This window comes from Corvus moneduloides, chromosome 3 (assembly GCF_009650955.1).
Source record: "Corvus moneduloides isolate bCorMon1 chromosome 3, bCorMon1.pri, whole genome shotgun sequence".
In the NCBI taxonomy this organism is placed as follows: domain Eukaryota; kingdom Metazoa; phylum Chordata; class Aves; order Passeriformes; family Corvidae; genus Corvus; species Corvus moneduloides.
The window spans coordinates 111,600,927-111,615,864 of NC_045478.1; the positions used below are offsets into that span (position 1 = coordinate 111,600,927).

The 14,938-nt window shown below is 46.8% G+C and overlaps 1 protein-coding gene across 1 annotated transcript in view; it reads left to right on the forward strand.

The window, feature by feature from the left end:
• SLC1A4 (solute carrier family 1 member 4) overlaps positions 1-14,938 on the forward strand; it is an 84,035-nt gene that overhangs the window by 16,580 nt on the left and 52,517 nt on the right. The gene's annotated exons all lie outside the window — the stretch shown is intronic.

Here is a 14,938-nt window from a genome sequence, read left to right on the forward strand (position 1 = left end):
TAAGCTACCCTGCATACCGTTGCATACTACTAAGCCATCCAAGATAGGACCATGGTCACTCAAATGGAAAGAAAGACCTAGAGAACACCATTGTGCCCAGCTGTAACTCCTGCTGGGAGAAATACCTCTTCTGTCTTCTGTGGTGATGACTTCAGGGACAATCCAGGATGACAAAACACCTTATTTAGGTTTTTCAGAGAACTGCTTGAAGATGGGTGAGACAGACAGAAGGCAAAAGTGAGCTGTGTGGGGAAAAGGTCAGTGCATGAACCTTTTCCGAGGAAAAAAGAAGCCACTGTGCATGGCAGAAATGTGGTTAGGTCTGAGGCTAGCAAAGGGTTCAGCTGAGAAACAAGGACAGCATAGATAAGCTGAGAAGCTTTCAAGAAACCACGTCTTTTGGGCGAAGCAACCAATCTTCTACATTCAAAAGCCACCTGAAGACAGGAGGTGCCGGGAAGAGCAAGCTTTTTGTGCCAGCCCGCATATAACCTCATTGTACAACCAGAATCCACACCAGAGAGGTTGGTTGACACAATGGTCTTCGGAGTTTGCCAAAGAGCCAGATGTTCCTGGCCTGGGGGAATTATCTTCCTCACCTCGGCATCTGGTTCCTGTAGCTGCCAGTAAAAGAAGGGGACAGGCACATTGTGCAGAGGGGCAGGTGGCACATTGCAGTGGCTTTTTCAAATAATTACCAAGAAGAAGTATTACAACAATTTTTGGCTGAAATTATACAGATAAACACTGTGAACAAGTTCTGTGAGCATGGCTCAGGGAAACACTGAAATTAGTATTTATCTCTTGATATTTCAGAGTGCTGGGGTAGATGATTTCAGGAACGAAGGCTTATTTGGCAATAAAGCCCTGTTTCTGGTGCTGTGCAAAGAGCAGATCCTTAAGTGAGCAGGCAGGCAGGCTGTGAGTTATCCTGTGCCCACTCACACTGATTCATACCCGAAGGGCAGAACACCAAGCCCTTGTTAAACTTCCTGCAGGGTTGGGCATTTCAGAAACTATGTGAGAACAAGCCAAGGGCCTCAGTAATAAGGCAGAAAAAGAGTGATTCTCTTCATACTCCATTTGAGCAATAAACAAAATGTTTGTGTTAGAGGCTGTTGCAAATCTGGCATCTCAGTTATGTGCTGGGGTCAGACTGCTGCCTTCATAAAGCTCTGTGGGGTCCTTCCCTGGAGGAGGGCATTTTCCAGGTGAGAAAAGCAGTGTGAGCACAGGAACAATGGCTCCAGGTGCAAATCCCTTCCTGATGGGGGAGGGTTATCTGTTGCAGCTCCCCACGGGGCAGAAGTTACACCAGCCTCAGGGCTCCCCATCCTGGGTCAGAAGGTTTCCAGCCAGTCCTCTCTACCTTTCCTTGGCTGCTGCTCCCCCACCATCCCACCTTGGTCCTTGCTGATCTCCGTGGAGCTCAGAAAAGGCAATGGGAGGGCCTCGAGAAGAGAAGTCTAGAAAAATCGGGAATGCTTCCTAAAACCCTGGCTTGTGTGACATCCATCTGCTCAGAGCGCACATTAGCGGGTTGTTTCTTCTAAACTGAAAGCTGTGATAAACTCAGCTGCTGTCGCTCAGTCACCATCTTTATCCTTCGGAGTTAATTGGCTGAGATGAAAGGGGCTATTCCCACTTCACAGATAACTATTGGCCTGCAAGCTGGGGTAGACCTCTGCATCCTACCATAGCAGATCCTGGGCCTTTCTGCTTTCCCCAGAGCAGCCAAGGGAGCAGGGAGGAGGTGCGAATGGCACCAGGCACGCTCGGGATGCAGCGTGGACCATGCGTGGTGGCCCTGCTCAGCTCCCGAGCGCTGCTGGTGGAACCATGGTGGAGCCTGGCAGGCGTCTGAGCCACCAACACCAGCAATTAAGTGCAATTATCTAAGGGGAGTGTGTGCTACATGGAAACACAGTCCTGCCATGAGTGCTGATGTTCAGAGGTAAACACAGAGCTGAGTGGGGAGATAAAAGTCAACTCTCTTTGAATTTTTAATTTTTTTTTTTCACACAGACCTGCTCACTGTTACAGCTGAGCCCTAGAGGGTTGATTTCTTTACAGAGACAGAGTTCAGGTGTTTGAGGGACACGCCACTGCCCACCAGATGCCATAGTGGGATAAGGATCTGGCCATGTCCTCTGTGCAGAATGACCCCAGCAAATCCTACCCATGGGGGGCTGGTGAGACACTGCCATGAGGAAGTGAGGAATCTCAGGAGATCTCAGTGTGGTGGGAAGAAGGATGGAGAAGGTGAGGTGGGCATCCAAAGAATGGGTGAAGATGCGCCCTGAAAACTGGGAGATCCCCATTTTATGGTTTCTATGTGGTTTCAGCCACCTTGAGTGGGGCAGAGCAGGAAAGGCAAAACGATGACCTAGATAACATTGCTGGGCAAAACAAAGGACAAGATGTTTATTGGGGAGTAGCTCCTGGCTGGCTCCACTCAGGCTGCAAAGAGTTTACTCTTCTCAAGGCTAAACCTGAGATTAAAAGGAAGATCTCAAACATTGAAGGACCCCAGGGCCCAGCCAGGGCTTGTGAAGGAGGGGAATGGAGACACTGTGGAGCCGTGCCCACTGAGGAGAGCAGCCACATCTTTGAAATAAGTAAAAATGGCTTTACCTGGACAAGGCTGGTTTGATGTTTATCTACCAGCTGGCGAGGCTCATGTGCCTTCAGACCAAAAGGGCCACTGGGCACAAAATCCCAGCCAGATGTGCCAGAGCCAGCTGGGGGAAATGTCCCTTTGCTTTGAGGGACCACTGTGCCACCTCCTATTGGATCTCGTGCGCTGGACGCATGGAACACCTCAAAAGAGATACCAGCACCTCCTCACCCTAAAAAAGGAGCACCTGGGGGCATGGGGGGGGTGGGGGGGAGAAGCATTGCAAGGAAAAAATTTTGAAAAACATCTCTCCTTGGGTTGAAGAAATTTTGGTGGTATCAGGCAAGATTTTCAAAAGTGGCTTGTAATTATAAAAAAAGAAGCCATGGGTTTGTGCCAAAGTCTCCTGAAGTTACCAGGGAAATGACCTTGGATCTGTCCTGATCAGGATTGAAGGGGATGGTGCGTTATATAACCTCAATTTTATATTACAAATGCCTCAGGACACTGGGATTTTTACATATCAGGCAGAGTACTTGGTGAGAGGCTTTGAGGTGGGAATTGCAGCCCTCTATTTTTCTGAGCATCACAGAAATGTATCAAGGCCGTAGGGAACATTAATATATTTTATTGGACAAGCCACTAGAGCTGGAAACAGCTTGTCAGCTGTTGGGCACACAAAAGCTTCCAGAATAAAAGCAAAAAAACTTAAAAGCTTTTAAAAAGTTCCCAGAAATCTCCCACTTGTGCCAACAACACCTTAAATAAACCATCAAAAGTAGCCAGATAAAAACTAAAAATATTCACAGAAGCCAAAGAATTTCTGTAAGCGTGGATCAACTTTGGACAAATTATATCTGCTTTGCTTGGAAGGCAAAATTTTTTCCTACAAAATAAAAAATCCTTCTTTTTACTAATTTGCTATCAAGACATGGAAATTTAATGAAGAGATTGATTGAAAACCAGCCAGGCTTGACACAGATGGAACTCTGACCTAAGCAGTTTTTATCGATTCAAAATTCTAAACTTTTTCTAAAAATAGCACTATAGGAAATCCCTGTGGATTGGCAGGGTATTCTTGTGGTTGGTGGGAGGGCCTGAGCTCCCCAGGCATCTTGAATGAACAAGACCTGATAGCAAGAGAAATATTAATATTATGAATGAACCTGAACTGGAGCATTCCAGCACTGGAGCCTCGTCCCATTTTGTGTTTGATCCTCTTCGGTGTCCAGGACCGGACAGCTCATGAGGCTGAAGCTCTCCCAGTCACTGGATTTGGATTTCTGAGAAATTCAGTCGAAAAGACAAACAAATTCAAGGCAAAAGAGAGTATTTCTCGTTTTCTGTATCCTGCTTCCCTTGTTTTGTGAGTCATAAGGAATATTAGACAATTTCTTGTGAACCTGTACAGCTGAGGAGTTACTTGATCACTTTTTACCCAGGCACCTGCTGCCTGCTTTGCCTTTCTAGCAGGCATCAAAAAAATAGAAGTTTTTGCCCAAGTAAGAGCTCGGATATTACTTTGACATTTCTCATTCATATTCAAAATCTGCCATGTTGGGTCAGGCTGTAGGGTTTGTCCCTGCATCTCCTCTCATTCTGGACACTCCTCCATCGGAAGAAAAGGAGAATGTTAAGAGCAAAGTCCACAGGTTGTGTTTCTTATATTGCTCTGCAAAAGGAATTTCAAGTGAGGCTGACATCACAGCACCACCACAGGCGCCAAGGAAGGATTCCATGATCCACAGGCCAGGATTGAAATGGGAACTGCAGAGCAGCATCTCCCTCTCTTTGGGCTCCTTGTCGAGCTGAGGTTCTTGTCAAAGGCACAAACCCCCAGCCCATTGCAACGTCAGACATTTGTTTAAGTCATGGCGGCTGCCAGAAGATAATAGCTGTCACTGTAAAATTACAAATCATTCTGCATAATGCCATGCTGATTACCATGAAAGCAATGGGAGGATTTGAATTCTACTCCTTTTTTTTCCTTGTCTTTGTTGCTCACAGCAGCAGCATCACGAGGCAGCATTTTGTGCTCAGGTCTGCATGGCTGGCCCGATACCACATCTGCATCGCTCTTTTGCCACTCGACAAAAAGGTTCAGCAGGTACCTTAGGGCAGATGGATGATCCTACAGCAAAGCATCCTTATGAAAAGGGCTCCTGCTCGGATTCTCCTCAGGAACAGCATGGGGGGGGCAATTTTCACCTTCCTTTTCATGGAAAGCCCAGAGAAGGGAAGCATAAAGCCTGAAGTCACTTGCCCTTGCCTGCATTCACAACGTAAGTGGCAAAAAAGGACTTTGCACTTGGATGTCTGGAGCCATGGGGAATGACACCCCACCCACTCGCCCAGGGATCTCTCAAGTGCCTGCAGCATGATGCTGCCATCCAACAGAGCTCAGCTAACATCCACCACCTCAAGTGTTTACCCTGAGTATTGCTCTGTAGTCGTGACTACCCTTCCCACAAAACCTGATTTAGATTGTCTAAGATGAGCTCAGGTTAAACCATGACATCAGTGTCATCGTGTTTTTGCAGTAGGAAGGTCATGGAAATTTTGACCAGGGAGATAGTTAATGAGGGGTGCTTGGGAAGGTGCTATTTTGTGACGAGCATTTATCCAAAGGGAATCCTCTGCCAAGAGAGAATATTTTGTAGTCATGACAAAAGCTGGCACTTAATTCTACTTGATGTGAAGAAAAAAAGATCATTGTCAACATTTATTTCTCTGTGCTACAGAATAGGAGACTGCTTGACTCAGGGACTTTGCTGTGGGGAGTCATCTGGATTAAAAAATAATTAAGAGAGATGTAGAAATGAAGTATGACAAGTGGCAGAGTTACGAAACAAGAAGCAGAAGAAGGGCTGGTGTTTTCACCTTAGCCATCAGTAAACCCAGCTAATCCAACCACAAACAAAATGTATTTCATTGCTTCTCCCTGCCTGGACAGCCGGGGCTCCTGCAATCACCCCCTGCTGCAAAAAGCACAAGAGTACCTGGGGCAGCAGCGTAGTGTTTGGACAGCCAGATGTGCCTGTTGGCTCCACACTGTGCCCTGCCTTGGTCAGAAAGCTTTTGCCAGTGCACTGCGGAGCGAGAGGTGTTGTGCTTGCCCCATTTCATGCAGCTGGACTCTAACCCAAATTCATTATATATGAGCTCCACTCAGTAAACACATATAGATGTCTCCTTCCTTCTGCCCTGTAGCAATTTAGGTGGTAAAACTGCAATTCATGTGGTGTGTTGATTAAACTCTGTCTTTGCTGCACCCAGTGCCACTGATGCAAGGCTGTGTCTGAAGGGGAAGTATAGAGAAGGGGTTTAGGATGGTGCTCAGGTGCTTTGCTGATACCCACTCCCAAAGACTCTTCTCAAAGGAGTCTGAGGGGTCTTTGTGAAGAGCCTGAAGATGGGATTTTTGAACTCTGGGGGGGGGCTATGGGTCACACTGAAAAATATGCCAAAACATGGGGTTGTGCAATAAATAAAAGGCATCAGGCCCCCAGAAGAGCTGACGTGTCCCCCTCCCACACAGGATCCTGCTCTGTGTACAGTGGAATCCACCACTAGCTCACCGTCGGGCTTCCCAAAGACTTAGAATCCACTATAAATGAGGCTTTCTGCCTTTTAACCCACCCCTGGAAATGCTGTCTTCCTTCTTCCTGGCATCACAGAGTTGCCAGCAGCGCCATTTCAGAGAGAAGAGACATTCATCTTCTTCTGTAACACCCTCAGTTTTTGCTTAGGTCAAGATGTGCTCATCTGCCATTTTCTGGTGAATCACAAGCCAGAAAAAGATCCTGGATTCTTCAGAGAAGGGGTGCATGAAGCCCTCAGTCACCATGAGTCACTTCTCTGCCAAATGCTAATTTTGCATCAGAAGCGTGTTTTACTTTGAGAGGACTTTTTTCTTTTTTTTTCTTCTCAGTTCAGTCATTTGAGGACACATCCTGCCTGGGAGGTGGTGAGCACCCAAAAATCCTGTGAAATTTGTGAGTGCCAGAGATTCTTATGTGGGATTTGGGACTAGAGCTTCCTTGGCTGTTACTTAGTGTAGACATCCTGATTTTGGAGGAGCAACTTAGTTTTGTAATCGGTACAGTGGTCTAAGCAGGGTGTTAAAAACTAATCAGAAAAGATGAAGCTTCACCTAGCAAGGAGGAAGATTTCTTAAGGGGTCATCGAAATCACATCTTTGTTTTCCTTCTTTGAACCATTTGCTGCCATTGTACTTGAAAAATATCTTATTCCCAATGGCAGCAATAAGGATGTCTGGCAGGTTTTATGGCATTTTCAGGACATTTCCTCTCTCCCAATCTGTATACTTGATATTTACTTATGTCCTTCTCCCTTTCTCTTTCTTCATTTCATCAAGCTAAACCCTGTGAGTATTAACTGTCATGGTAAATAAATGTCAATGAGTTAAGAGGAAATAGAGCAGTGGTACCATCACAAACTTTCCTTTTTCTTGTGGATCCACATATTTAAATGCTTAAACATCAGCCTTCAGTGAGCAAAGCCTCTGGATGCACGTTGTACAGGAAGATGAATCTTGCAGAGGACATCCCTCCTCAGAAAGGGAGTCAGTGAGGATGCCAGAGATATGACCCTGTTCCCCAGCAATCATGGTAGATGCTGCACCACAAGCAGCCACATGGAAGTTTCTCTTCTTCCTGCCTTTCCCATCTAGTAGAAGGTTAGAGGTTTCCACCTAATTGAGTGCTGGAGTGGAGGCTGCAGACGGAGGACAACCTGCAGAGCTGAGATGCGCTTGCGTTGTAGGGTAACGTGGAGCAGCTCCATTGGGGAACAGAAAGCCAAGGTGGAGAGGGAGGCAGACAAAAAAAAAGACAGGAAGCAGAATCCAGAAAATTCTTCAATCCCCCTCTCCCACCATGAGCATGATCACTGTACACTCACATGCACACTTAAGTGCCTGCTAAAAAGCCTGAAACACCAAAGAAAATACAGGCTCTAGCCCCAGAGGCAGCAGAAGGAATGAAGAGAATATCCACCCTCCTCCAGGAGATATGGGACATAACCTGGCAGAGGGAAACCTGCTCTGCTTCTTGCTTGAAATGTGCCCAAGTAATGTCTTCAGTGCTGAGACCCTGAGTGAGGGCTTCTAATGATTTATTTACATCTGGGATTGTCTCCCCTTGGTGCTCACATATCTGTGTGCAGGGCTGGAGCTTGCCAGTGAGAGGTGGGAAAGCTCTATTAAATCATGAAGCCTCTCCCCTGAAGCGCAGGGCCTGTGCTCTCCATCTGATAGAGACTGATACTGCAGTTTATCTCTGTCAGAAGCGCTGCGAACACTTAGCGTCTGTCTCTTAATCTCATTGTTTTCTTAAAATAACACATCCTTGAGCTCTGCTGTTGTTTCAGCAGAAAAAGGGAAAGGTGAGGGGGAAATTGTGCTTAACCAACCCGAAGGAGGTGACTGGGGGGATGCAGTGGGAGTGGTGGATGTTCTTCACCCCAGCTTTAGTGAGGTCTTGACGCTGTCTCCTGGACAAACTGCAGGCTAGAGGAGAGGATGGCAGGGTGGGTTGAAAAGCAGCTGAATGTCTGGGTCCAGAGGGTTGTGGCTGGTGGCACAAAGCCCACTTGGGGGCAAATGGTTCAGCCAGGGATTGGCAGCGGGGCCTGTGCTGTCCCATGTCTCCACTAAGGACTTCAGGGAGAGAATAGAGATGCATCCACAGGGAATTTGCAGACGATACAGGACAAGGTGACCTCCAGAGGTCTCTTCCCACCTCAACCCTGCTGTGATTCTGATTTCCTTCCTGATGTTTTTTCCAATGAGGAAGCCTTCTCTGCCTCATGTTGCCTATATTTTTCTAGGAATCGCCATCCAAGACATTTGGCATCATCAGCCAAAGATTTCCAGCATGGGGAAACTGAGTCCTATTGCCAGGGTTTCAAATGCAGATACTCAGCAACCAGTACTAGCTTTGATCAGGTGTTTCACTGCTCTTTCCCAAAGGGATGATATATTGATCATAATCTTTGGTGGGTTTCAGCAACTATGGGATTTTTTAATTCAGTGAACCAGAGCTGTCTTACAGCTCTGTGATATTAGCAGAGCCTTCCTGCATTACACCTTGCCTGTAAGTTTTATTTCAATAGGGGAAACCATTTGTTCCCTGCCACCTCCTGAGTAGGCCAGACTTCCACAAGTCTATTGCTGACCTGCTTTCTCTAATGAAAGCATCAATTCCCAGCAGCGATAGTTGTCATTAAATCAATAAGACACGTAACCCATTCTTCTGGTGCCTCACAAAAATGCTCAAGCAAATTGTTAACAAGATTTGCTAATGCTGGGGTCCCACAGTCCAGAAGTCTCTGCAAAAAATAATGGTGTTTGGCTCACAGAAGAACTTTCCTGGTTTGCTTTGTTCTCTGAAATATTTTAACCCTGTTTTCCCTACAATTTTTCAGTGTTTGAAACCTGTGGAGCAACTTTGCTTGGGTGGAGGCAGTTCAGGCTGGAACAAAGCCCTGACAGCAAATATCAAGGATAGTTTTCTGCAGGTAGTCAAAACCGCCTCAGAGACTGTCAGTTCTTGGTTTCCCCAGCAATTTATTTTTCCCTCAGGAAAACACTGAACTGGCTCCTAGTAATCCCTAAGGAGTTTCCTTCTCTCTCTGGGATCTATTCCTGATATTTTTCCTAAATCACTTGAATGTAAAACTATGGCCTCTTGTAGTCTCCCACCACTCTTCTGGGTGGTAAAAAACCCTTTCCTGGAAATCTGGAGTCTGGCTAATGCTTTAAGGATGAGGAGATGACCCAAAGGTTGGCAGGTTGGCAGGTTGGCAGTTTTGCCTCCTGAGTATTTCCTGACATTAAATTGCAGCTGACGTGGCTTTTCTCTCAAGCACTGGGAGCAGCATATGCTGCAAAGGGAGTGCTTCTATGGTAAGAACCAGCCTTTTTTACTGGTTTTACAGGGTTTTGGTGCCTAGGCCTGACATCTCCCTGAAAGACGTTTGCCAATGTTTGTGTGTGCATTGACATAGTGGGATCGAGGGCTGCAAAAATAAGGATCCTACTGCTGACCTTCTGGCTTGTAGACCATAATTAGTTTATGTCTGAAAAGCATGGCAACAGCAAAACACATCATGTGTGTCTGTTCAGAGAGGCAAGCAGGGACGCAAGGAGGGTGATGATGCTCGAGGAAGAAGAAGAGAAATGTAAAAAGAGTGAACAAGCTGGCAAAGGGGCCAGGAGTGCTCAAGAAGGAAGACACAGGAAGCTGATCATGAAGAAGCAGAGGCTGTGCTTCAGAGCATAAAGGGGAGAAGCACAGAGAGACACAAAGGAGCAGGACTGACAGGGAGATGGATCGGATTGGCAAGCCGTGGATTGAAGGCAAAGGCACAAAAGGGCAAGGACAGATACACACGGCTTTGCAATTAGCAGCTGTTGATTTATGGTGGCCTCTTTGTCTCATCATCCTCCCCAGGCAGATGTCCTGCCAGCAGGGGCAGTCGAGGGGTATCTCGGGAGGGGACAAGAGGGATTTTAAATAGTCAGACTAATGGTGAGGTATGGAAGGGGCTTTCTAGTAATCTGTACAGCCTACCCAGGCAATTCTCATTAGCAATATCTATTCTAAATTAAATAGTAGCAGACATTTTGGCAATAATTTTAGGAGATTTCTTTTCTATTTACCCCAACATTTGTGCTTCTCACAGCAGGTTTCTGTTCCCTCAGACAGAGCCCAAACACTCAAAGCTGGTTTGGGCTTCAGCTGGTGGCTGATGAGGAGTTGGGGGGAGTTAAACGGGAATGAAGGTGATGCAGAGAAAAACTTCCTTTGTTGGCACAAATCTGCTGCACTGCTCCCTGATTCTTTCTCCTCATCCTGATCACCCCCTTTCCTCTGTACACACACACAAGTTTCTGTCCCATCCTTGTGCCAAAGCTCAAAGCATTGTGATTGCACGGCCCTCATGCAAGGCAAGGCTGTGGGGCTGATGGAGAAGCTCCAAGCCAAGAAGGGGGCTTAGATATCTAACTTAGATTTATTTTCAAGGAGTTGTTTACACCTCTGCAAGATGAACACCTTCAGAAGGGAGCAATGGGCTAATCCTTACCCGGGGCTGCCCCAGAGGGGGCTCCATCACTGCCGGTCCCTGCCACAGAGGAGGGGACATCTGAAGGAAGAACTGGGACTGCACAGAAGGAGGAACTGGAGACAACAGTGAATTTGGGAAAGGAGGGGTGCACTCCCCTGGGAGCAGAGGTCAGAGAGGCTCCAATGTCCAGAGGGAACCAGCTGCAGCCACAGCAAAGGCGAGTGGTGGGGCAGGAAGGGTGCACGGGTGACCACAAGCTCCTCTGCTAGGTGTCCCTCAGGGAGTGAGTCAGGACATGTGGGCTCACTTTCCTAGAATAGTTAGGGCCGAGGGTGTTTACCCTGTCTGCTTGGGCAGCCTGAGCACAGGAGCCCTTTGTAGTCCTGCAGGAACCCACCTGCAGCTCCAGGCTGATGGGCTTTGTGCCCGGGGCACCTCGGGACTCGTGTCCCACTCAGGGGAATCAAGAAATAAAGCTCCTAGTATTGACTGTGTTAATAATGACACTAGAGACACTTATATAAAGGCAACTACATGAGTATATTGACTTTGCTTCACTGTTCAATAGCTCCAGGAAAGCTGATGTTTGGGGTGAGCACACTTCGGTAAATCACCCCCAAACATCTAATTTTTCTAAATGCACTTTTTTTCTCCCTTAATCTGCTTTTGAAATTTCTTTTGCTGTTTTTCTCTTATCTGCAGGTCCTTTAGATGAGCTGCAGATACCTGCTTGTCCAGCTTGACTGCTTATTCTTAGTATCCCACGCTCTTCCTAGTATTCCTTGGAGGCTGTAGCAGGTCTCCTGCCCTTAGAGGAGCTCAGGAGGAGCTTTGCCTGGGAAATGGGGATTTGCTGCCTCTTAGGCTGAACAAGAGCACACGCTGTGGTAGTAAAGCATTAAATCTCCTCTGGCATTTTGTGTAAGAGATGCAACCCTGAGGTTTTCTGTCTGGTCTGGGGAATGGTCTGTTTTTCCCCTAAGGGAATCTGTGAACGGCAATTTAGGAACGCAAGTCAGGTGAAATACAGGTATCATCATTTCTGAGTGGCAGCTTTTAAAAGAGTCTGTATACCCAAAAAAGGTGCCAACAGCTGCAGGGGACAGTGTCCCAGGCTTGCTCCTGACAAGAGCTGATCCCCGTACTTGGAGGTAACTTCTCCCAGCTGAGCCCTGCTTCCCCTGGAGCAGACTCTTGAGAAGATGCCTTGTTAGAGGTGCCTCAGTCAAGCATCCATGGATCTCAAATTAAGAAGGAAAAGTGAAGGGAATCCATTTTTATCCTGGAAGGCAGAGGTTACTGGCCCACCCTGGCTCAGTGGGGTGCTACCAGCTCTCCAGAGGAGAGCTGAGATTTGCCCTTTGCCTGCTTGGAGCAGTTTTGACAAGTTCAGGAGGGAGGGAAGCAGTGGGAAAAGGGATGGGGATAAATAAAATAAAGACAGAAGAGAGAGAAATTCTTTATGTTAATACTCGCTGCCCACCTGCAGAAAGGGAAAGAAACATGCTTGGGTGTTTGTTGCCCTTTCAAAAACACATAGAAATGAAAGTGCATAAATTGTTTGAAAAAACAACACCTGTCAAACTGAAGGGGAGGAGGAGGAGGAGGGAAGAAAAGAAGAAGACATCAATTGGAGGGAGAGTGGAAAATATTTTGATTGAAAAATGTCAACAAGCTCTCCCAGAAGCAATAACAAGCAGCAGTGATTGTGTTTGTACAAAACAAGCCCTTCTTCCTGATGTAGAAGATTGATCTTATTTTTCCCACACGAAAGCCAAATGAAACCCCCCAGACATCCCAGGTCCATCCACTGAACTCCGCAGAAAACTTTGGGTTGCAGAGAGGAGAAAATAAGAAAAAAAGAAAGCCCTCAGAAACAAAATATGACAGCAAGGTCCAGATCCCCACAGATCTAAAAACAGCCCTGAGGGCTGGGCTCTGTGCTGGCAATGACATTTCAGTGGAGAAGCTCTTCCTGCACATTCTGGCCCATAGCTCAAATTCAGGCACAGAAAGGGATTTTCGAGGTGTTTGGCTTGTTTGCAGGTTTAGTGCCTTGCCAGTGACTTCTGGGTTTTTTTATTCCCTAATCCTATGTGAGCATTGTAGGCCGAGAGGGACCTAATCCAGACTCTTGAATGAATCTCACAGAGTTTTGTTCTTAGACAGAAAATGAATTAGGTTAAGCAGGGATTAGAGGAGACACACCACATGCCCACTTGACCCCCTGCAATCACAATTGTTTATGTGTGAGCTGGAGGAAAAATGGGTTTGGGAAAAAAGAGTTGGTGTAAAAAATTAATGGATTTTACAAAGGAAAAAAAAAGTGAATAAAAAGTAAGCTTGGAAGGTTGGGGAGCCTTTCTTCATATGGCAATCCCATAGTACTGAATAGCCCTGGAGGTGTGGGGGAAAATACATCTAAGATGGAGACAGTACCCATGGAAAGATGGAGGCTCAGCAGCTGTGGGTAAATCTGGGAATATTGAGACAAAGCTTCTTTGAGCTAAGAAGGCTGGATAGGGAGAGGATACCTTTAGACAACAAAGATCATGAAGATTCAGGTGGTGTTTTACAAACTGCAGCAGTGGGTGGTGATGGCCTGTGGGTCCTCTTCCTTAACCCTGGCATTTCTCTGGCCCTGTGAGGCGAGATCCTGCTCTGCCTGCCATGCTGGAGCCAGGCTTGCTGAGCGTGGAGCACAATGCTTGCTTTCTGGATTTTCTATTTTAAGCAGCTTCCGTCAGAGGTGAGGAGTTGAAAGTTGCCATGCCGACAGGGAAATTTCAGGCCCTAAAATAGTCAAAACTTGCTCCTGCATCATGTGAGTGTGCGTGTGCTTCCTGCGAGGGAGGCGAGGACCCAGCTAGGAGGGCGCAGGGAGGCTGTAAGGATCCTTCCTATGCAGGAGAGGAAACCATCCTCTCAAGAAAACATCTGTAGGATGCTATCAGTCTCCTTTCCTATACCTATAGGGTATCTGGATAAATTAAGCAGCAGCTGGCAACAGACTGCATCAGCAATGGGAGGATCTTAATGATCACAGCATTAAAAACAATGATTCTTCCCGTTTTCACTGTTACTGCTCCTGCTAGAGGTCTTAGGCTCTGGATCCTGATAGGGAATCCAGTCCTCAGGGGGAGACACAGAGAGCAGAGGAAAATGAAAAGGGAATACATATTTCTCAAGGAGTTCTTGCAGTGTGCTTGTGGCGCATTAGTGGTCCAGCAGGATGTAAAAGATTTGCAGCTGTGTGCTGGAGATACCCAAAGGCTGCACCAAGCGCCCAGCTACATCCTGTCAGTCATGGACCTGAAGCCCCCTGTCATGCAGGGATAAATGGGCTTGGGTTTGCCTTCTTCCTGCTGTTCAATTAAATTTCACCAAAAATCCCAAAATGTGGATGTTTGTGTAAGTGCTTTAAAACTGGAGTAGAACCTGCAGAAATGCCCAAAGTATTCAACTAGATCTGCCAGTGGTTAGGGGATGTTTTTGTCCCTTGTGCATGCTTGGGTGAGATTATTCTCAGAAGCACGAACACAAATGCTGTTTAGACATCCCTGAATGAGGAGAAAATCTATTCCCTACACATGCCATCAAAAATGAACCCCAGCAGAGCCCACGAAGCTCCTCGCTGCATTTTGGTAGGGAGAAATCACAGCTCACCTTCCATTTCCCACATTCTGCCTTTTTTTCCTTCCTCCCTCACTCCCTCCCTCACTCCTATTGTTTTTCCCTGCTCGCCCCTCCAGCCAGTTGTCGCTTCGCAGTCCATGCTTACAAATGTAATTTCTTCTGATGTATGAATATTTCACAAGCGCTCCCTCCCTGGGGATGCTGCCTGTGAGGAGGAGGCAGCCTCTGCGGGGATGGAAATGGTAGCAAGTGACAATCTTAACGAAAGATCACTTCTCCAAGGGCGTCTCTGCGGAAGAGAGCACCATCCTGCAAGAGCTCCCAGCTCGTCAGAGCACGCCCTGCTCTCCGGCTGCTTGAATTGCCTTTGGCAGTGGGTGGTGGATGTATAGAAAAATACAGCTCGGTCTTTTCCCAGGATACATGGTTTTGTAGGCATAGAGGGTCTTGGGATGCTCTGGTCTGAGCTCCTCATAAAAGTTTTAGAACTATCTTCCCTTCTGTAGATGCACAATGGCATAACCCAGAGGGTGGCATGGTGCTTTGTGTGAAATATTTTCCACCCAATGTCCAGACAGAGGAAATTAATCACAT